Source organism: Nymphaea colorata, unplaced genomic scaffold (genome assembly GCF_008831285.2).
Source record: "Nymphaea colorata isolate Beijing-Zhang1983 unplaced genomic scaffold, ASM883128v2 scaffold0295, whole genome shotgun sequence".
Classification (NCBI taxonomy): domain Eukaryota; kingdom Viridiplantae; phylum Streptophyta; class Magnoliopsida; order Nymphaeales; family Nymphaeaceae; genus Nymphaea; species Nymphaea colorata.
The window spans coordinates 1-24098 of NW_022204801.1; the positions used below are offsets into that span (position 1 = coordinate 1).

General features: G+C 36.6%; 3 long non-coding RNA genes across 5 annotated transcripts; all 3 read right to left on the reverse strand.

The window, feature by feature from the left end:
* Positions 1-1573: 1573 nt before the first annotated feature.
* On the reverse strand, positions 1574-23470 carry LOC116244759 (uncharacterized). 3 transcript variants are annotated; one of them, XR_007572205.1, is made up of 5 exons: positions 23429-23470; positions 23151-23341; positions 4774-4880; positions 4619-4690; positions 1574-1782 (listed from the first exon to the last, which is right to left on the reverse strand). It is a non-coding gene; the product is annotated as an uncharacterized LOC116244759 (long non-coding RNA). The 3 variants fall into 3 exon arrangements; XR_007572204.1 differs by lacking the exons at positions 23151-23341; positions 23429-23470 and adding an exon at positions 13927-13968 and having other exon boundaries at positions 4774-5071; XR_004170276.1 differs by lacking the exons at positions 23151-23341; positions 23429-23470 and adding an exon at positions 5159-5200 and having other exon boundaries at positions 4774-5071.
* LOC116244757 (uncharacterized) lies at positions 7487-10219 on the reverse strand. The gene is made up of 5 exons (XR_004170274.2): positions 10122-10219; positions 9771-9865; positions 9490-9575; positions 9126-9259; positions 7487-7840 (listed from the first exon to the last, which is right to left on the reverse strand). It is a non-coding gene; the product is annotated as an uncharacterized LOC116244757 (long non-coding RNA).
* On the reverse strand, positions 10340-13705 carry LOC116244756 (uncharacterized). The gene is made up of 3 exons (XR_004170273.2): positions 13543-13705; positions 13388-13459; positions 10340-10548 (listed from the first exon to the last, which is right to left on the reverse strand). It is a non-coding gene; the product is annotated as an uncharacterized LOC116244756 (long non-coding RNA).
* Positions 23471-24098: the final 628 nt, after the last annotated feature.

The window sequence follows — 24098 nt, forward strand, 5'->3', positions numbered from 1 at the left end:
AAAAAATGAGTTCACAATTGTGAACTATCTAATAATTTAAAATACTCAGTAAATGTCAACTTATTTGTAAAGTAATTTAAAATCAATTTGAAAAACTCGTTGATGTTCTTTTAAAAGGCTTTCAAAATATATTACAGAATAGTGCAAAAATTCTACAAGAGATTTGAAAACAATGACAGAATCTTGAAGGAATGTAAATTTTTTATTCAAGTTCAAATTTTTTTTTTTTGGAAATAAAAGTTTGGATGATCATGAAAACAAATTTTTGAATATACGTTTATGAGAATATAATAATAGATGAGAAATGCTTGCACGAGTTTTAAACATCATAAATGTTCATAAACATAATTTTGACAAAAAAATAATTAACTTCAACACTATTTTGATCTAAAAAGCAGAGAAAAGTAATCAAATTGCCTTATTTAAGAACACATGAAAATAGATAGAAATGATTGCATGAATTTTGAAATAATCATAAAACCTTCACATACAGAATTTCGAACTAACAAAATAATTAACTAACACTAGGTCTGATCTCAAAAACCAGAGAAAAAGTAATCAAATTGCCTAAGCCTAAGAAAAACTAACAGAATCGACGCTTCAGCAAAACAACTAATGAAATGAATAACAACTTTGCAATTTCAGCACAACTAATTAAGTGACCACGAACCTTGCAGCTTCAGCCAAATAAGGGTTTAAAAAGTCGATCACAAGATATCCGATACCCAGTGCTGATGCATAAGATCCCAAGCCTTCCCACTCAAAGCGTAACAATAATAAACTAATCTGTCATGCATTTTGATAGACAGCCTGTGCACAGACAAATAAAACATGAAACTACTGTCAGTTACACAAGAAGATCAAATGACTAAGAACTCCAATTAAAATGCAGCGATTGGTTTTCTAAAGACTAGCAAAAACATTGGATTTGATCCATCAATAATAAGGGTAAGAACCAAACAAATGCTTTCCGAAAATCAAATACCCCGAAAATATTGAATCCCTACCATCTTTGGCCTCTGACATGTCACCACGGGAAGTGCTGTAGTTTGCTTCTCATTCAGTTTTTGGAACACCTTTAGCCCTCCACAACTTTACAAGCCTGCCACACGCATTAGACAACAACTATGAAAGAGAGATTGGTAAAGCAGACCGGACAGCAACTTCTTCACAACAAAAAATGAGACCACTTGAATCCCATCCTCGACAGCTCAAGTACAAGATTCACCAATCTTATCTCTCTCTCTCTCTTAAAGTATCCCAACTCAAAACAAATTTTTATGCAAACTCAGCAGCAAGGTACCTCACTATAAATGCAGCTACATGAACAAGTACGAGAAAAATCACCACCATACCTAGCTAGACAAGTTTCAAACCTGGTCTGCTTTTGTCTATGAATCATGTTTCTGCCCATGAACTTCCTCAACACCAAGTTGGGGTTCTTCAAGCACCTACAACAGGTCAAATATCCTTCATGCATCCAGACACAGACCACACATTGTCTTACTTCACTCTATAGTTATCCTAGAATTGGATGAAAGAACACAAAACAAAAGAAAGTGTCTTGCCTTAAATGAGCTTCTCGCTTCAATTGGTTCCTTCCTCACCACCTGGTCCAAGACCCACTGGACAGCACCTCAATGACATGTTTCTAATATTAGCTGATCAGCTTCTTTAAGAGTTTATCATCAATACAGCATCACTTCCCTTCCTCAAACCAGCTAAAAGGAGAAGAAAGGCTGACCTCACCCTTAAATGCTGCTGATGAACAGCCCATGATCCCTGAAGTCAAATCAGCCGAATGAGTGGTTTCTTTAAAAAATAAGAGATGCCTTCCACAACTATCAAACACCAATGACCATATGCATAAGCATAGACATATTTTCTTCTAGCTGAATAAGAAAAGCAATTTTGTGGATTTAAATAACAGACACCAGCAAGGATATATCCAGGTAGAAGGCAAATATTGGCAAAGGCAGAAGACAAGGCTTTCATCCCTGCCTAAATGGGTTTCTGTCATTTGAAAAATGTGCCAGTGGTGCTTATATCATTTCATCTAAGAAAGCATCTATAATTGTCATTTCTAAAGGCTAACATGGAAAACTTTAGGCAAAGATGGATTTCGCTTGCCAATATGAGAATGGCAATTTGCTGTGCAGAGATACCAGTTAGATGAATTAGATATTGAACTACACGGTGCCTGTTGATAACACAACTGAAAATTTATTAAAATTTTGACAGAGGTTAGACAAAAAATGTCCATTGATCAAAGGATAGACAAAAGTTCAGAGCTCTTACTGAAAATATTCAAATCTGAACATAAGCTAAGATGATTGTTCTCTGGATCAGTGGTACATGAAAATTGTATAATCACGTTCTTTGTTTGTCTCCTAACAATAGGGAAAACATGTCCTCTCCAGCTCTCCCTTATTGGACAACGCCAGGTTGAAATAGTTGAAGGGGTTCATGTCCTTCATGTAGGAAGATACACATCTCCCTTAGAGGAGATCAAGAATGCTTCCTACCAACTTTTACAAAGTGTTGGACCCAAAAATAATCAGCTCAGCAAATAGGTTATGCAAAAACATAACTCTCTCTCTCCCTCTCTCTCTCTCTCTCTCTCTCTCACACACACACACACACAACTCATAGGATCAAAATTAAGCCTGGGCATCGAGCCCAGGCCCGAAAAGTTCAGCCCGGGTCGGCCCGGTGGGGCCTGATTCAGCCCAATTTATTTTTTTGTATTATTTTTATTTAATAATATATATTATTTAAAATATTTTTTATATTTAAAAAAATATTGCACATTAAAAAATATTTTTATTTTAACCGGGCCGGGCCCGAGCTCGGATGTCGGGTATCGGACCGGGCCCGTAGTAGATTTTCGGGTGTCAGGCCGGCCGGATGCCCAAGCCTAATCAAAATCATGCTGCAGTTAAGAATCATCTTTAAAATTCAAACTTTTTCATAAAACTTGGTAGTAAATGCAATTATATAGAAAACAGATCCTGGTCCCAAATCAGTTCCATGGTTCCCTTCCGCTTTGACTTTCTCATTCAGGTAAACTACACGGTATTTTATTCCTATCAATTTTCCCACAGGAACATCATTGATACTCTCAAGTACTCTTTGTTTATTTAGTTCTTTCTACATTCTAGATATGCTTTTTGTTCCATCATCTATGTTTTTATGCATTTATTTGGTTACGCTAATTGTGAAAGCCTTTGTTATTAAGCTACATATAGTTTTTATCATTTATTACTGCTCACCTACACTTTCTAAAAGTTTTTAAATGCCAAAGTTTTCAAGAGATATATGAAGCATTATCAACAGAACTATGTTCTTCAAGATTTTGCCTTGCTAAGGTTGTCAATCACTAACACTCCAGGGCCATATGAACCTATTTCATGAAATGCACCGAAACCAAAGCAAGCCATCGTAGTCTCCTAGATAAAAATAAATAAACACCACAGAACTTGGGCAAATCCCAGGAGGCTCACAGAAGCCAACATGTCTACAGGATTAACTGTGAAAAATAGCATGTCAACATTATCGGAAACAAAAGAAGTTCTTCTGCAATCAAGGAATCAGAATCTGACAATAAAGCTTTGTTTTCATGAACTACCAAACCGAGAACCCATGAATAAACAAAAAAATGTCTAGTGCTTTGCATTCTCATAAAATTTAATTCCAAACCATTGTGGCATGAGAACAAGTTTAATTCGTTCAGTTTTTCCTTAAATATTTTACAATGGGTAACAAGGTCCAGAAAACAAAAACTTAGTTGTGATATCACATGCATAGTGCACTGTGACTCTTTTAACTTCACAAAGATTGACATTACCTATATCTGCAAATGCATTAATCATAAGAGAGCAAGACAACAGACTTGTCTTATCCAAGATTCTTTGATAGAGGCATTGGATTGTGAATGTACAAGAAATGAGAAAGGAGCCCTTTTCAAGTTGAACAAGTTCAATGCAAAGAAATATGAGTTTTCCCTCTCAAATGGCATCTGCATTGAATCGGGCCCACTGATAAACAAAGTAGGCATGACAAAGAAGAAAATAAAGCATCAACAACACAGGAAGTGATTACCCTTAATATGTGCAGAAGTATCCTTCACAATGACAATGAGACTCATTTTTAACTCATCCATAACAAGAGAGGTCATTGCAAACAACAGCAACTAGCTGATTGCAACCAAATGCTACAAATGACACCAAGTACTGCATAACTCAAGGCAAAATAAAATTGAAGTACCGCAACCACATTTAAGAATATCAGGAAGCAAACTTTGATGCTCTGGGACCACGGGGAGGAATCTGATAACACCTTTAATATGTTTTACCATTGGATTTTCAACCTAAGGAACATGGAATTGCAGTACTTCTATAAGCTATTTCCATAACAACTGTTGTATGTTACCATTGGTTTTTTAACCTAAGGGCATTACCTTCTTCTCAACAGATGCAAATTATCAAGATACATGATCATGTTCCAAGCATCTCAGCACAACATTGATCGAGTCAATCACAAAGACACTGAATTTTTTTTGGGGATAAAGCAGCTATGTCAAACAACATCAATTATTGGACGATCAACTATGTCTTACCCAATTTAGGAACGAATCAAGGTGCTAGCTCACTTCGTAGGTCATGTCCTTCCGGGTAATGTGTACTTTAACCTGTATCACAACCATAACAACATCAGAAGACAACGTCACATTGTAAAATAGACGCAAATCACAAGCAACAAACATCAAATCACCTGGCCACCCCGTTCCGTCCAAAACGAATGCTTAGACATCTTTCCTAATTGAAGGACTGACATCTCATGAAGCAGAGGCGTTGATCTCATGGTGTCTCAATGCCGACCTAATTCTTGCCGTGGAACACTCTCGATCTTGACGTCCTCTGGAGATCAGAACCCCAGGCGACATGATGGGCCCTCTGCTACCCTAGGTTTTTGAATCTCCTCAAGAAATTGAACTTCCGCGCTCCTGTAAACGAGGGAACCCATAGAGCGAACACGGGAAGGAAGGATAAGCGATGGAAAAGGAGGAAACCTGCAAAACACACAGTTCGGAAGCATTAGGAGCCGATGCGATTAAAGAAAAACATCAATAAAATAAAACGATGTCCGATCGTCGTACGTAAATCTTGGGAGAAAAATAATGAGAATCACGATATCTTCGGAGAAAAAGAATGAGAATAACGATGGCTGGTCACTTACGTAATATATGTATTGGTAGTTTCGCTGGTCGCTACTTCGGTGGTTCAACGATAAACCAGCCTTCTGATACTGTTAAATCGGATGGCATGTTCTTAACAGCATTTAAATAATAAACAAAACTTGTGTCTTTTCTTGGGCGGACGTTTGCAGCCTGCGACATTTGTTGATAGTAGATATTAAAACCAAGAAAGTTTATACCATTAGCTATTAAAACATTATAAAACTTACTTTATAAGTGCAAGTTCCATGATTTTCTTAAGGCACATAAAATTTGATGTTCTGAATTTATATGTGTTTGACTTTATGAGAATCAAATTCCATAGAATTTGAGGGTTAGAAAGACTCGGAGTCAAAAAAAATTTGGGACATGCATACACACGTACAGTGTCTTCCATTCATATCGAGCTATTCCTGACAGGAACCGCAGGCGACCACCTTGCAATCTGGGCAGCTGAGTCAAGTTTTCTTCATGTTGTGGCGTGCACAGCACACACATTTGGGGTTCTCGACGTCCTGGTAGTGTTGCCAGTTATGCTGGCATAGCATTTGTTCCATTGGGAGCATGATGGATGGTCTCCATCCTTCCTTTCCTGCTCCCAACCTCTTGATTTGAGGGAATTCGTGTGCCAGGACCATGAGCGTATTCAGCTGACATGTGTCCTCTCCCTCTGACACAGAGAAGATGGCGTAACTTTCATCATCTCCTTCTTCGACTGAGACATATTTTTAACCTATGTCATCGAGGTGCCAGAATGGCACATTCCAAAAAATTCATGTGCAGCGGGACGGCAAGAGTTTTTTTTTTTTAGTTGATTATATATATAACAAAATAAGCATGTATATATTGTTATTACAATTTAGTTATTAATGTATATAACATACTTGAATAATTGTATTGCATAGGAAAATGTCATAACAATAAGTAATTTAGTAATATGGCATTTTAATTGGACTCGGGCGTGAGTTGGAGCTACACCCATGTCTGGTGCGCACCCGACTCGATGCGACTCGGGTAAGGCAGCAAAATAGAAGAGTCCGGGTGACTTACTTTTTAACTGCTCATCACATTTTCCACTTGGTCTAGTTTTGTTTTGGATTTGTTTCCCAATCCTGTAATTGGAATTTTATTATTATTATTAATGGGTCATATAGATCTTAAGTCTACAAATCTAGTTTCAAATATATCAGTGATATCATACCTTGTGACTTAATAGACTATTGGCAATTACAACAGTTTCTTGTTGTTTATAAGGATTGATGTCTATTCATAAGACACTATGACATATTGTTTCATTAATCTACTTAAATATTATAATTGAAAGAACCAAAAATTCATAAAAAAAGAAAGTAGGACCGAGGCAAAAACTTTCAAGAAAGATATAATTTTTGAAAGACAAAAACTTAACAACAATTGTGGTTTCGAGTACGAAATGACATGCTAGGATTTTTGTGGGAGCTTCAGCTCTCCTATGGACGCTAGGATGAAATATATTCTGTTGGTCCACCCAAAATATTGAGAATAATAGTTGAAAAGAATGAAGGCTATCTCGAACATTTTATTCTTATTGATAATGTGGTTTAAATAATTATGTGTTTAGGTTTTCTATTTTTCCCGATAATATATCTTTTACAAACAAATGAGACGTTGATTTGTTTTGTTATCTTGAAAAAGACAAATACTCTGCTTTTTTCTCTTTGATTTATTTCAACCATGTCCCTCTATTGCTACTTATTTCTCTTATTTATTGTCACTTGTTTGATTGCTGATTCTAACCACCAAAATCCTACTTGGAGCCAATACGAAATACAAATTAACTACCTACTAGTAATTACACATGCCAAAATGCTTCTCAAACAAAAGACTTAGATCTGAACCGATGTACACATCTTGTGCACAAACTTTCTATAACACAAAGAAAGGTCCTAATTGCTCAGATCTACAAACTTTCTGTTTCTGGTTACTAAGTGGCCCATTGATAATTATTATGATGAAAAGAGTTGCTCATTGAAACATAGTGTATGGAATCAATGATGTCTCACGGTTGTTATCGGCTCATTCTCAAGAAAACGAGGAACATAGCAAGATCGAAGCACGACACTTGTCAGGTCTTTGCCTGATAAGCCCTTTATGCACCAGCAATCACGAGAAAATATGCACAAATAAGTTCATCAAGCACTTCTATTCATCTATTAGTACACCAAACAAATTCCCGACAACAATAAACTTCAATGAAAATGGTCCATTTTTACATGAAATTTTCCAACTTTTTCATAAGTAAAAGCATTGAAGCATTATAAACCACATCGATGCAAAAGAAAAGTAGTGGCAGAACGTTTATCACTATAACCATTGTTGTTAAATGATGATATAGACTAGGTAAACTGATGAAGAAAAATAGGAAACTTTGTATTGGTTTTCAAACTTGACATCCGATGTCTCAATGGTAGAAATCCAACAGGATGAGTGGGAAAAAACCAAGGCAAGCAATGGCAGCCTAGCCCAAGCACCTCTTCAATCTTCCCAAACAAATACTTGATAGCAACACTTGGCGGCTCCATTGGCTACATGAATGCTCATATATAGCTCCAAGAAACAGATTGGCTGCAAAACCGAGTGATGGAATTCACCAATTACGAAGCCAAAAAACAGGAAAGAGAATGCAAGCATAGACATATCCATATAAAAAACTAAAAACGAAAGGAAAAGAAACCCAAAAGAAACGTAGCTTTAGTAACTATTTCAGCTTATGAAATTAACAAAAATTTTTATCAACCCCAAGTCAATTTCAAATTTACAATACTACAACTTGAAGGAGTTACTTACTGGCTAGTACAACACCTTGTCCTAAATAGGGATGTTAATAAATCCAAATTGGATCGATATTTGACCGAACCACATAAAAAAGTTGGATGCAAATGATCTCAACTTAGAAGTAATCTCAATTGTTGTTGCTCTACTTACTTACTGAAAAACTTTACTGGTTTTGAACCCTTGAGGCATGAAAATGCATGTTTTGTCGGCACTGGAAGCAACACAAACGCGCCCACATGTTTGGAAAAACCACCGTTATATGTCTATACCGGTGGTTTATGTCGTCGCTGTATCAACTTATAGCGGTGGGGGACGGCGCCGCTATAGATAGTTATACCGGTGCTCTCATCGCCGATATAGGTCATCACCGCTATAGACCTACAGCGGTGCTTTTCCGCACCGGTATACCTTAATATAACCACACGTAACCGACTAGTAAAATAGGCCAGTTTTGTTGAAGCACACGCCCCCACATCGATGAGGCGTGCACTTCAAGCGCCTGATCCTCTCTTTCACCCTCTGTTTTGAGATTAACGCTTATATCTCATTCTATTTTCTTTTCATATAGTCACATTTTTTTTTATTTTTAGAGGGGTTCATGTTTAAACATATTGATATGTTTAATAAACTATACTCAAAATTGACTTATTATTTTGAATTCCGCACTCAAGGAACTTGCACTCTCTATTCATAGTCGGGCTTCCTAATATTAAATAGTTTCTCATTCTAATTTGATTTATTGATCAAAAGTTGCAGTCCACGTTTTTTCCTATTTCAATTCTTGAATTTCCTTTGCCATTGAAATTACGGCAACGCGATTGTGATAATACGATTGCACAAAAATGATGTGAAATGTTTTGAGGAATGTACCTCAGTTTGATACCTAAGGTCTTGGATGTCTGTGGTACTGAACCTAAACATTCTGTATTTCTTTCATATTTTTCTCTTTGTTATTTTTCAACCTCGCCGTGTAATATCCGAGAAAAACCATGCAGTTCAAAGCATCGAAACGTTATTTCTAACTATGAAACAAAGTAAGGAAGAAAACCTATATCTAACAAGGAAAGAATCTTACCAAGCATTTTAGGAAATATGGATTCGTTGTCACTGTACTTCAATAGTCCACCAAATACTCCACATCTTTTGGTGCAAATACTTCTATTGGTTTTTCAATTTGGATCTACTCAAGAAACAACTGGATCGGATTAACTGCACATAAAAAAACATTTGCATAAGAAGAGAGAGACTTTAAAATCACCACTGTGATGATAACGGCAGTTAGCATAGACTATTAGACTCTTAGGCGAAGACGGAAATAGGACAACAATAAGAGCAACATGACTTATAAGGATTATAGTGAATGTTACAGTTCTTATTAATTTCCATTTATACTTATTTAAAAACAAAAAACGTCAGCGTTGAAAAGAAAAAAACGATACCCAGTGCTGATGCATAAGATCCCAAGCCTTCCCACTCAAAGCGTAACAGATAATAAACTAATCTGTCATGCATTTTGATAGACAGCCTGTGCACAGACAAATAAAACATGAAACTACTGTCAGTTACACAAGAAGATCAAATGACTAGAACTCAATTAAATGCAGCGATTGTTTTCTAAAGACTAGCAAAAACATTGGATTTGATCCATCAATAAATAAGGATAAGAACCAAAACAAATGCTTTCGAAAATCAAATACCCGCAAAATATTGAATCCCCTACCCTCTTTGGCCTCTGACATGTCACCACGGGAAGTGCTGTAGTTTGCTTCTCATTCAGTTTTTGGAACACCTTTAGCCCTCCACAACTTTACAAGCCTGCCACACGCATTAGACAACAACTATGAAAGAGAGATTGGTAAAGCAGACCGGACAGCAACTTCTTCACAACAAAAAATGAGACCACTTGAATCCCATCCTCGACAGCTCAAGTACAAGATTCACCAATCTTATCTCTCTCTCTCTCTCTTAAAGTATCCCAACTCAAAACAAATTTTTATGCAAACTCAAGCAGCAAGGTACCTCACTATAAATGCAGCTACATGAACAAGTACGAGAAAAATCACCACCATACCTAGCTAGACAAGTTTCAAACCTGGTCTGCTTTTGTCTATGAATCATGTTTCTGCCCATGAACTTCCTCAACACCAAGTTGGGGTTCTTCAAGCACCTACAACAGGTCAAATATCCTTCATGCATCCAGACACAGACCACACATTGTCTTACTTCACTCTATAGTTATCCTAGAATTGGATGAAAGAACACAAAACAAAAGAAAGTGTCTTGCCTTAAATGAGCTTCTCGCTTCAATTGGTTCCTTCCTCACCACCTGGTCCAAGACCCACTGGACAGCACCTCAATGACATGTTTCTAATATTAGCTGATCAGCTTCTTTAAGAGTTTATCATCAATACAGCATCACTTCCCTTCCTCAAACCAGCTAAAAGGAGAAGAAAGGCTGACCTCACCCTTAAATGCTGCTGATGAACAGCCCATGATCCCTGAAGTCAAATCAGCCGAATGAGTGGTTTCTTTAAAAAATAAGAGATGCCTTCCACAACTATCAAACACCAATGACCATATGCATAAGCATAGACATATTTTCTTCTAGCTGAATAAGAAAAGCAATTTTGTGGATTTAAATAACAGACACCAGCAAGGATATATCCAGGTAGAAGGCAAATATTGGCAAAGGCAGAAGACAAGGCTTTCATCCCTGCCTAAATGGGTTTCTGTCATTTGAAAAATGTGCCAGTGGTGCTTATATCATTTCATCTAAGAAAAGCATCTATAATTGTCATTTCTAAAGGCTAACATGGAAAACTTTAGGCAAAGATGGATTTCGCTTGCCAATATGAGAATGGCAATTTGCTGTGCAGAGATACCAGTTAGATGAATTAGATATTGAACTACACGGTGCCTGTTGATAACACAACTGAAAATTTATTAAAATTTTGACAGAGGTTAGACAAAAAATGTCCATTGATCAAAGGATAGACAAAAGTTCAGAGCTCTTACTGAAAATATTCAAATCTGAACATAAGCTAAGATGATTGTTCTCTGGATCAGTGGTACATGAAAATTGTATAATCACGTTCTTTGTTTGTCTCCTAACAATAGGGAAAACATGTCCTCTCCAGCTCTCCCTTATTGGACAACGCCAGGTTGAAATAGTTGAAGGGGTTCATGTCCTTCATGTAGGAAGATACACATCTCCCTTAGAGGAGATCAAGAATGCTTCCTACCAACTTTTACAAAGTGTTGGACCCAAAAATAATCAGCTCAGCAAATAGGTTATGCAAAAACATAACTCTCTCTCTCCCTCTCTCTCTCTCTCTCTCTCTCTCTCACACACACACACACACAACTCATAGGATCAAAATTAAGCCTGGGCATCGAGCCCAGGCCCGAAAAGTTCAGCCCGGGTCGGCCCGGTGGGGCCTGATTCAGCCCAATTTATTTTTTTGTATTATTTTTATTTAATAATATATATTATTTAAAATATTTTTTATATTTAAAAAAATATTGCACATTAAAAAATATTTTTATTTTAACCGGGCCGGGCCCGAGCTCGGATGTCGGGTATCGGACCGGGCCCGTAGTAGATTTTCGGGTGTCAGGCCGGCCGGATGCCCAAGCCTAATCAAAATCATGCTGCAGTTAAGAATCATCTTTAAAATTCAAACTTTTTCATAAAACTTGGTAGTAAATGCAATTATATAGAAAACAGATCCTGGTCCCAAATCAGTTCCATGGTTCCCTTCCGCTTTGACTTTCTCATTCAGGTAAACTACACGGTATTTTATTCCTATCAATTTTCCCACAGGAACATCATTGATACTCTCAAGTACTCTTTGTTTATTTAGTTCTTTCTACATTCTAGATATGCTTTTTGTTCCATCATCTATGTTTTTATGCATTTATTTGGTTACGCTAATTGTGAAAGCCTTTGTTATTAAGCTACATATAGTTTTTATCATTTATTACTGCTCACCTACACTTTCTAAAAGTTTTTAAATGCCAAAGTTTTCAAGAGATATATGAAGCATTATCAACAGAACTATGTTCTTCAAGATTTTGCCTTGCTAAGGTTGTCAATCACTAACACTCCAGGGCCATATGAACCTATTTCATGAAATGCACCGAAACCAAAGCAAGCCATCGTAGTCTCCTAGATAAAAATAAATAAACACCACAGAACTTGGGCAAATCCCAGGAGGCTCACAGAAGCCAACATGTCTACAGGATTAACTGTGAAAAATAGCATGTCAACATTATCGGAAACAAAAGAAGTTCTTCTGCAATCAAGGAATCAGAATCTGACAATAAAGCTTTGTTTTCATGAACTACCAAACCGAGAACCCATGAATAAACAAAAAAATGTCTAGTGCTTTGCATTCTCATAAAATTTAATTCCAAACCATTGTGGCATGAGAACAAGTTTAATTCGTTCAGTTTTTCCTTAAATATTTTACAATGGGTAACAAGGTCCAGAAAACAAAAACTTAGTTGTGATATCACATGCATAGTGCACTGTGACTCTTTTAACTTCACAAAGATTGACATTACCTATATCTGCAAATGCATTAATCATAAGAGAGCAAGACAACAGACTTGTCTTATCCAAGATTCTTTGATAGAGGCATTGGATTGTGAATGTACAAGAAATGAGAAAGGAGCCCTTTTCAAGTTGAACAAGTTCAATGCAAAGAAATATGAGTTTTCCCTCTCAAATGGCATCTGCATTGAATCGGGCCCACTGATAAACAAAGTAGGCATGACAAAGAAGAAAATAAAGCATCAACAACACAGGAAGTGATTACCCTTAATATGTGCAGAAGTATCCTTCACAATGACAATGAGACTCATTTTTAACTCATCCATAACAAGAGAGGTCATTGCAAACAACAGCAACTAGCTGATTGCAACCAAATGCTACAAATGACACCAAGTACTGCATAACTCAAGGCAAAATAAAATTGAAGTACCGCAACCACATTTAAGAATATCAGGAAGCAAACTTTGATGCTCTGGGACCACGGGGAGGAATCTGATAACACCTTTAATATGTTTTACCATTGGATTTTCAACCTAAGGAACATGGAATTGCAGTACTTCTATAAGCTATTTCCATAACAACTGTTGTATGTTACCATTGGTTTTTTAACCTAAGGGCATTACCTTCTTCTCAACAGATGCAAATTATCAAGATACATGATCATGTTCCAAGCATCTCAGCACAACATTGATCGAGTCAATCACAAAGACACTGAATTTTTTTTGGGGATAAAGCAGCTATGTCAAACAACATCAATTATTGGACGATCAACTATGTCTTACCCAATTTAGGAACGAATCAAGGTGCTAGCTCACTTCGTAGGTCATGTCCTTCCGGGTAATGTGTACTTTAACCTGTATCACAACCATAACAACATCAGAAGACAACGTCACATTGTAAAATAGACGCAAATCACAAGCAACAAACATCAAATCACCTGGCCACCCCGTTCCGTCCAAAACGAATGCTTAGACATCTTTCCTAATTGAAGGACTGACATCTCATGAAGCAGAGGCGTTGATCTCATGGTGTCTCAATGCCGACCTAATTCTTGCCGTGGAACACTCTCGATCTTGACGTCCTCTGGAGATCAGAACCCCAGGCGACATGATGGCCCTCTGCTACCCTAGGTTTTTGAATCTCCTCAAGAAATTGAACTTCCGCGCTCCTGTAAACGAGGGAACCCATAGAGCGAACACGGGAAGGAAGGATAAGCGATGGAAAAGGAGGAAACCTGCAAAACACACAGTTCGGAAGCATTAGGAGCCGATGCGATTAAAGAAAAACATCAATAAAATAAAACGATGTCCGATCGTCGTACGTAAATCTTGGGAGAAAAATAATGAGAATCACGATATCTTCGGAGAAAAAGAATGAGAATAACGATGGCTGGTCACTTACGTAATATATGTATTGGTAGTTTCGCTGGTCGCTACTTCGGTGGTTCAACGATAAACCAGCCTTCTGATACTGTTAAATCGGATGGCATGTTCTTAACAGCATTTAAATAATAAACAAAACTTGTGTCTTTTCTTGGGCGGACGTTTGCAGCCTGCGACATTTGTTGATAGTAGATATTAAAACCAAGAAAGTTTATACCATTAGCTATTAAAACATTATAAAACTTACTTTATAAGTGCAAGTTCCATGATTTTCTTAAGGCACATAAAATTTGATGTTCTGAATTTATATGTGTTTGACTTTATGAGAATCAAATTCCATAGAATTTGAGGGTTAGAAAGACTCGGAGTCAAAAAAAATTTGGGACATGCATACACACGTACAGTGTCTTCCATTCATATCGAGCTATTCCTGACAGGAACCGCAGGCGACCACCTTGCAATCTGGGCAGCTGAGTCAAGTTTTCTTCATGTTGTGGCGTGCACAGCACACACATTTGGGGTTCTCGACGTCCTGGTAGTGTTGCCAGTTATGCTGGCATAGCATTTGTTCCATTGGGAGCATGATGGATGGTCTCCATCCTTCCTTTCCTGCTCCCAACCTCTTGATTTGAGGGAATTCGTGTGCCAGGACCATGAGCGTATTCAGCTGACATGTGTCCTCTCCCTCTGACACAGAGAAGATGGCGTAACTTTCATCATCTCCTTCTTCGACTGAGACATATTTTTAACCTATGTCATCGAGGTGCCAGAATGGCACATTCCAAAAAATTCATGTGCAGCGGGACGGCAAGAGTTTTTTTTTTTTAGTTGATTATATATATAACAAAATAAGCATGTATATATTGTTATTACAATTTAGTTATTAATGTATATAACATACTTGAATAATTGTATTGCATAGGAAAATGTCATAACAATAAGTAATTTAGTAATATGGCATTTTAATTGGACTCGGGCGTGAGTTGGAGCTACACCCATGTCTGGTGCGCACCCGACTCGATGCGACTCGGGTAAGGCAGCAAAATAGAAGAGTCCGGGTGACTTACTTTTTAACTGCTCATCACATTTTCCACTTGGTCTAGTTTTGTTTTGGATTTGTTTCCCAATCCTGTAATTGGAATTTTATTATTATTATTAATGGGTCATATAGATCTTAAGTCTACAAATCTAGTTTCAAATATATCAGTGATATCATACCTTGTGACTTAATAGACTATTGGCAATTACAACAGTTTCTTGTTGTTTATAAGGATTGATGTCTATTCATAAGACACTATGACATATTGTTTCATTAATCTACTTAAATATTATAATTGAAAGAACCAAAAATTCATAAAAAAAAAAGTAGGACCGAGGCAAAAACTTTCAAGAAAGATATAATTTTTGAAAGACAAAAACTTAACAACAATTGTGGTTTCGAGTACGAAATGACATGCTAGGATTTTTGTGGGAGCTTCAGCTCTCCTATGGACGCTAGGATGAAATATATTCTGTTGGTCCACCCAAAATATTGAGAATAATAGTTGAAAAGAATGAAGGCTATCTCGAACATTTTATTCTTATTGATAATGTGGTTTAAATAATTATGTGTTTAGGTTTTCTATTTTTCCCGATAATATATCTTTTACAAACAAATGAGACGTTGATTTGTTTTGTTATCTTGAAAAAGACAAATACTCTGCTTTTTTCTCTTTGATTTATTTCAACCATGTCCCTCTATTGCTACTTATTTCTCTTATTTATTGTCACTTGTTTGATTGCTGATTCTAACCACCAAAATCCTACTTGGAGCCAATACGAAATACAAATTAACTACCTACTAGTAATTACACATGCCAAAATGCTTCTCAAACAAAAGACTTAGATCTGAACCGATGTACACATCTTGTGCACAAACTTTCTATAACACAAAGAAAGGTCCTAATTGCTCAGATCTACAAACTTTCTGTTTCTGGTTACTAAGTGGCCCATTGATAATTATTATGATGAAAAGAGTTGCTCATTGAAACATAGTGTATGGAATCAATGATGTCTCACGGTTGTTATCGGCTCATTCTCAAGAAAACGAGGAACATAGCAAGATCGAAGCACGACACTTGTCAGGTCTTTGCCTGATAAGCCCTTTATGCACCAGCAATCACGAGAAAATATGCACAAATAAGTTCATCAAGCACTTCTATTCATCTATTAGTACACCAAACAAATTCCCGACAACAATAAACTTCAATGAAAATGGTCCATTTTTACATGAAATTTTCCAACTTTTTCATAAGTAAAAGCATTGAAGCATTATAAACCACATCGATGCAAAAGAAAAGTAGTGGCAGAACGTTTATCACTATAACCATTGTTGTTAAATGATGATATAGACTAGGTAAACTGATGAAGAAAAATAGGAAACTTTGTATTGGTTTTCAAACTTGACATCCGATGTCTCAATGGTAGAAATCCAACAGGATGAGTGGGAAAAAACCAAGGCAAGCAATGGCAGCCTAGCCCAAGCACCTCTTCAATCTTCCCAAACAAATACTTGATAGCAACACTTGGCGGCTCCATTGGCTACATGAATGCTCATATATAGCTCCAAGAAACAGATTGGCTGCAAAACCGAGTGATGGAATTCACCAATTACGAAGCCAAAAAACAGGAAAGAGAATGCAAGCATAGACATATCCATATAAAAAACTAAAAACGAAAGGAAAAGAAACCCAAAAGAAACGTAGCTTTAGTAACTATTTCAGCTTATGAAATTAACAAAAATTTTTATCAACCCCAAGTCAATTTCAAATTTACAATACTACAATCTACAACTTGAAGGAGTTACTTACTGGCTAGTACAACACCTTGTCCTAAATAGGGATGTTAATAAATCCAAATTGGATCTGATATTTGACCGAACCACATAAAAAAGTTGGATGCAAATGATCTCAACTTAGAAGTAATCTCAATTGTTGTTGCTCTACTTACTTACTGAAAAACTTTACTGGTTTTGAACCCTTGAGGCATGAAAATGCATGTTTTGTCGGCACTGGAAGCAACACAAACGCGCCCACATGTTTGGAAAAACCACCGTTATATGTCTATACCGGTGGTTTATGTCGTCGCTGTATCAACTTATAGCGGTGGGGACTGCGCCGCTATAGATAGTTATACCGGTGCTCATCATCGCCGATATAGGTCATCACCGCTATAGACCTACAGCGGTGCTTTTCCGCACCGGTATACCTTAATATAACCACACGTAACCGACTAGTAAAATAGGCCAGTTTTGTTGAAGCACACGCCCCCACATCGATGAGGCGTGCACTTCAAGCGCCTGATCCTCTCTTTCACCCTCTGTTTTGAGATTAACGCTTATATCTCATTCTATTTTCTTTTCATATAGTCACATTTTTTTTTATTTTTAGAGGGGTTCATGTTTAAACATATTGATATGTTTAATAAACTATACTCAAAATTCACTTATTATTTTGAATTCCGCACTCAAGGAACTTGCACTCTCTATTCATAGTCGGGCTTCCTAATATTAAATAGTTTCTCATTCTAATTTGATTTATTGATCAAAAGTTGCAGTCCACGTTTTTTCCTATTTCAATTCTTGAATTTCCTTTGCCATTGAAATTACGGCAACGCGATTGTGATAATACGATTGCACAAAAATGATGTGAAATGTTTTGAGGAATGTACCTCAGTTTGATACCTAAGGTCTTGGATGTCTGTGGTACTGAACCTAAACATTCTGTATTTCTTTCATATTTTTCTCTTGTTATTTTTCAACCTCGCCGTGTAATATCCGAGAAAAACCATGCAGTTCAAAGCATCGAAACGTTATTTCTAACTATGAACAAAGTAAGGAAGAAAACCTATATCTAACAAGGAAAGAATCTTACCAAGCATTTTAGGAAATATGGATTCGTTGTCACTGTACTTCAATAGTCCACCAAATACTCCACATCTTTTGGTGCAAATACTTCTATTGGTTTTTCAATTTGGATCTACTCAAGAAACAACTGGATCGGATTAACTGCACATAAAAAAACATTTGCATAAGAAGAGAGAGACTTTAAAATCACCACTGTGATGATAACAGTGGTTAGCAACATGAGTTATTTGTAACAATGGTCGTTGACGCCGTTAAAAACCCGATGACAATATAAAATCTTAGAGTAAACTTAAGCATATTTGTAAACAAATTTAAAATCATTTATAAAGATGTTTTAAAAGTTTATGAAATTTCATTATATTATCTGTGTATAAGTTTCATAAAGAAATCCTGACTACTAAACAATGGTTGCAAAATGATAATAACTGCAAATTTAGCCAAAGGTGTAGCAATTTAAATCACAAAAGTAATCGGTTTCTGAAAAATTTAAAAATATTGAGAATGATCCTCAAAAAATGAGTTCACAATTGTGAACTATCTAATAATTTAAAATTACTCAGTAAATGTCAACTTATTGTAAAGTAAAAAATCAATTTTGAAAAAGTCGTTGATATTTCTTTTAAAAAGCTTTCAATAAATATTACAGAATAGGCAAAAATTCTACAAGAGATTTGAAAACAATGACAGAATCTTGAAGGAATGTTTAATTTTTTATTCAAGTTCAAAATTTTTTTTTGGAAATAAAAGTTTTGGATGATCACGAAGACAAATTTTTGTATACGTTTATGAGAATATAATAATAGATGAGAAATGCTTGCACGAGTTTTGAAATAATCATTAAATGTTCATAAACATAATTTTGGAACTGAAAAAATAATTAACTTCAACACTATTTTGATCCTAAAAGCAGAGAAAAAGTAATCAAATTGCCTTACTTAAGAACACATGAAAATAGATAGAAATGATTGCATGAATTTTGAAATAATCACAAAACCTTCACATACAGAATTTCGAACTAACAAAATAATTAACTAATACTAGGTCTGATCTCAAAACCACAGAAAAAGTAATCAAATGCCTAAGCCTAAGGAAAACTAACAGAATGGCCGCTTCAGAAAAACAACTAAGAAATGAATAACAACTTTGCAATTTCACAAAAAAAAAAGAACTCAGCTTAGAAAAGAAAAAATAAAAACGATACCCAGTGCTGATGCATAAGATCCCAAGCCTTCCCACTCAAAGCTAACAGATAATAAACTAATCTGTCATGCATTTTGATAGACAGCCTGTGCACAGACAAATAAAACATGAAACTACTGTCAGTTAACAAGAAATCAAATGACTAGAACTCAATTAAATGCAGCGATTGTTTTCTAAAGACTAGCAAAAACATTGGATTTGATCCATCAATAAATAAGGATAAGAACCAAAACAAATGCTTTCGAAAATCAAATACCCGCAAAATATTGAATCCCCTACCATCTTTGGCCTCTGACATGTCACCACGGGAAGTGCTGTAGTTTGCTTCTCATTCAGTTTTTGGAACACCTTTAGCCCTCCACAACTTTACAAGCCTGCCACACGCATTAGACAACAACTATGAAGAGAGATTGGTAAAGCAGACCGGACAGCAACTTCTTCACAACAAAAAATGAGACCACTTGAATCCCATCCTCGACAGCTCAAGTACAAGATTCACCAATCTTATCTCTCTCTCTCTCTCTTAAAGTATCCCAACTCAAAACAAATTTTTATGCAAACTCAAGCAGCAAGGTACCTCACTATAAATGCAGCTACATGAACAAGTACGAGAAAAATCACCACCATACCTAGCTAGACAAGTTCAAACCTGTCTGCTTTTGTCTATGAATCAGTTTCTGCCCATGAACTTCCTCAACACCAAGTTGGGGTTCTTCAAGCACCTACAACAGGTCAAATATCCTTCATGCATCCAGACACAGACCACACATTGTCTTACTTCACTCTATAGTATCCTAGAATTGGATGAAAGAACACAAAACAAAAGAAAGTGTCTTGCCTTAAATGAGCTTCTCGCTTCAATTGGTTCCTTCCTCACCACCTGGTCCAAGACCCACTGGACAGCACCTCAATGACATGTTTCTAATATTAGCTGATCAGCTTCTTTAAGAGTTTATCATCAATACAGCATCACTTCCCTTCCTCAAACCAGCTAAAAGGAGAAGAAAGGCTGACCTCACCCTTAAATGCTGCTGATGAACAGCCCATGATCCCTGAAGTCAAATCAGCCGAATGAGTGGTTCTTTAAAAAATAAGAGATGCCTTCCACAACTATCAAACACCAATGACCATATGCATAAGCATAGACATATTTTCTTCTAGCTGAATAAGAAAAGCAATTTTGTGGATTTAAATAACAGCACCAGCAAGGATATATCCAGGTAGAAGGCAAATATTGGCAAAGGCAGAAGACAAGGCTTTCATCCCTGCCTAAATGGGTTTCTGTCATTTGAAAAATGTTGCCAGTGGTGCTTATATCATTTCATCTAAGAAAAGCATCTATAATTGTCATTTCTAAAGGCTAACATGGAAAACTTTAGGCAAAGATGGATTTCGCTTGCCAATTGAGAATGGCAATTTGCTGTGCAGAGATACCAGTTAGATGAATTAGATATTGAACTACACGGTGCCTGTTGATAACACAACTGAAAATTTATTAAATTTTGACAGAGGTTAGACAAAAAATGTCCATTGAACAAAGGATAGACAAAAGTTCAGAGCTCTACTGAAAATATTCAAATCTGAACATAAGCTAAGATGATTGTTCTCTGGATCAGTGGTACATGAAAATTGTATAATCACGTTCTTTGTTTGTCTCCTAACAATAGGGAAAACATGTCCTCTCCAGCTCTCCCTTATTGGACAACGCCAGGTTGAAATAGTTGAAGGGGTTCATGTCCTCATGTAGGAAGATACACATCTCCCTTAGAGGAGATCAAGAATGCTTCCTACCAACTTTTACAAAGTGTTGGACCCAAAAATAATCAGCTCAGCAAATAGGTTATGCAAAAACAAAACTCTCTCTCTCCTCCTCCCTCTCTCTCTCTCTCTCCTCTCTCTCTCTCTCTCTCCACACACACACACAGAACTCATAGGATCAAAATTAAGCCTGGGCATCGAGCCCAGGCCCGAAAAGTTCAGCCCGGGTCGGCCCGGCGGGGCCTGATTCGGCCCAATTTATTTTTTTGTATTATTTTTTATATTTTAAAAAATATTGTACATTAAAAAATATTTTTATTTTAACCGGGCCGGCCCGAGCTCGGATGTCGGGTAGCGGACCGGGCCCGTAGTAGATTTTCGGGTGTCAGGCCGCCGGATGCCCAGGCCTAATCAAAATATGCTGCAGTTAGAATCATCTTTAAAATTCAAACTTTTCCATAAAACTTGGTAGTAAATGCAATTATATAGAAAACAGATCCTGGTCCCAAATCAGTTCCATGGTTCCCTTCCGCTTTGACTTTCTCATTCAGGTAAACTACACGGTATTTATTCCTATCAATTTTCCCACAGGAACATCATTGATACTCTCAAGTACTCTTTGTTTATTTAGTTCTTTCTACATTCTAGATATACTTTTTGTTCCATCATCTATGTTTTTATGCATTTATTTATTATGCTAATTGTGAAAGCCTTTGTTATTAAGCTACATATAGTTTTTATCATTTATTACTGCTCACCTACACTTTCTAAAAGTTTTTAAATGCCAAAATTTTCAAGAGATATATGAAGCATTATCAACAGACTATGTTCTTCAAGATTTTGCCTTGCTAAGGTTGTCAATCACTAACATTCCAGGGCCATATGAACCTATTTCATGAAATGCACCGAAACCAAAGCAAGCCATCGTAGTCTCCTAGATAAAAATAAATAAACACCACAGACTTGGGCAAATCCCAGGAGGCTCACAGAAACCAACATGTCTACAGATTAACTGTGAAAAATAGCATGTCAACATTATCGAAAACAAAAAAGTTCTTCTGCAATAAAGGAATCAGAATCTGACAATAAAGCTTTGTTTTCATGAACTACCAAACCGAGAACCCATGAATAAACAAAAAAATGTCTAGTGCTTTGCATTCTCATAAAATTTAATTCCAAACCCTTGTGGCATGAGAACAAGTTTAATTCGTTCAGTTTTTCCTTAAATATTTTACAATGGGTAACAAGGTCCAGAAAACAAAAACTTAGTTGTGATATCACATGCATAGTGCACTGTGACTCTTTTAACTTCACAAAGATTGACATTACCTATATCTGCAAATGCATTAATCATAAGAGAGCAAGACAACAGACTTGTCTTATCCAAGATTCTTTGATAGAGGCATTGGATTGTGCATGTACAAGAAATGAGAAGTAAAGGAGCCCTTTTCAAGTTGAACAAGTTCAATGCAAAGAAATATGAGTTTTCCCTCTCAAATGGCATCTGCATTGAATCGGGCCCACTGATAAACAAAGTAAGCATGACAAAGAAGAAAATAAAGCATCAACAACACAGGAAGTGATTACCCTTAATATGTGCAGAAGTATCCTTCACAATGACAATGAGACTCATTTTTAACTCATCCATAACAAGAGAGGTCATTGCAAACAACAGCAACTAGCTGATTGCAACCAAATGCTACAAATGACACCAAGTACTGCATAACTCAAGGCAAAATAAAATTGAAGTACCGCAACCACATTTAAGAATATCAGGAAGCAAACTTTGATGCTCTGGGACCACGGGGAGGAATCTGATAACACCTTTAATATGTTTTACCATTGGATTTTCAACCTAAGGAACATGGAATTGCAGTACTTCTATAAGCTATTTCCATAACAACTGTTGTATGTTACCATTGGTTTTTTAACCTAAGGGCATTACCTTCTTCTCAACAGATGCAAATTATCAAGATACATGATCATGTTCCAAGCATCTCAGCACAACATTGATCGAGTCAATCACAAAGAAACTGAATTTTTTTTGGGGATAAAGCAGCTATGTCAAACAACATCAATTATTGGACGATCAACTATGTCTTACCCAATTTAGGAACGAATCAAGGTGCTAGCTCACTTCGTAGGTCATGTCCTTCCGGGTAATGTGTACTTTAACCTGTATCACAACCATAACAACATCAGAAGACAACGTCACATTGTGAAATAGACGCAAATCACAAGCAACAAACATCAAATCACCTGGCCACCCCGTTCCGTCCAAAACGATGTCTCAATGCCGACCTAATTCTTGCCGTGGAACACTCTCGATCTTGACGTCCTCTCGAGATCAGAACCCCAGGCGACATGATGTGCCCTTTGCTACCCTAGGTTTTTGAATCTCCTCAAGAAATTGAACTTCCGCGCTCCTGTAAACGAGGGAACCCATAGAGCGAACACGGGAAGGAAGGATAAGCGATGGAAAAGGAGGAAACCTGCAAAACACACAGTTCGGAAGCATTAGGAGCCGATGCGATTAAAGAAAAACATCAATAAAATAAAACGATGTCCGATCGTCGTACGTAAATCTTGGGAGAAAAATAATGAGAATCACGATATCTTCGGAGAAAAAGAATGAGAATAACGATGGCTGGTCACTTACGTAATATATGTATTGGTAGTTTCGCTGGTCGCTACTTCGGTGGTTCAACGATAAACCAGCCTTCTGATACTGTTAAATCGGATGGCATGTTCTTAACAGCATTTAAATAATAAACAAAACTTGTGTCTTTTCTTGGGCGGACGTTTGCAGCCTGCGACATTTGTTGATAGTAGATATTAAAACCAAGAAAGTTTATACCATTAGCTATTAAAACATTATAAAACTTACTTTATAAGTGCAAGTTCCATGAAGGCACATAAAATTTGATGTTCTGAATTTATATGTGTTTGACTTTATAAGAATCAAATTCCATAGAATTTGAGGGTTAGAAAGACTAGGAGTCAAAGAAAATTTGGGACATGCATACATACACAGGGTACAATGTCTTCCATTAATTTCGAGCTGACATATTTTTAACCTATGTCATCGGGATGCAGGTGCCGGAATGGCACATTCCAAAAAATTTATGTGCAGCAGGACGGCAAGAGTTTTTTTTTTTTACTTCATTATATATATAACAGAATAAGCATGTATATATTATTATTATAATTTAGTTATTAATGTATATAACATACTTGAATAATTGTATT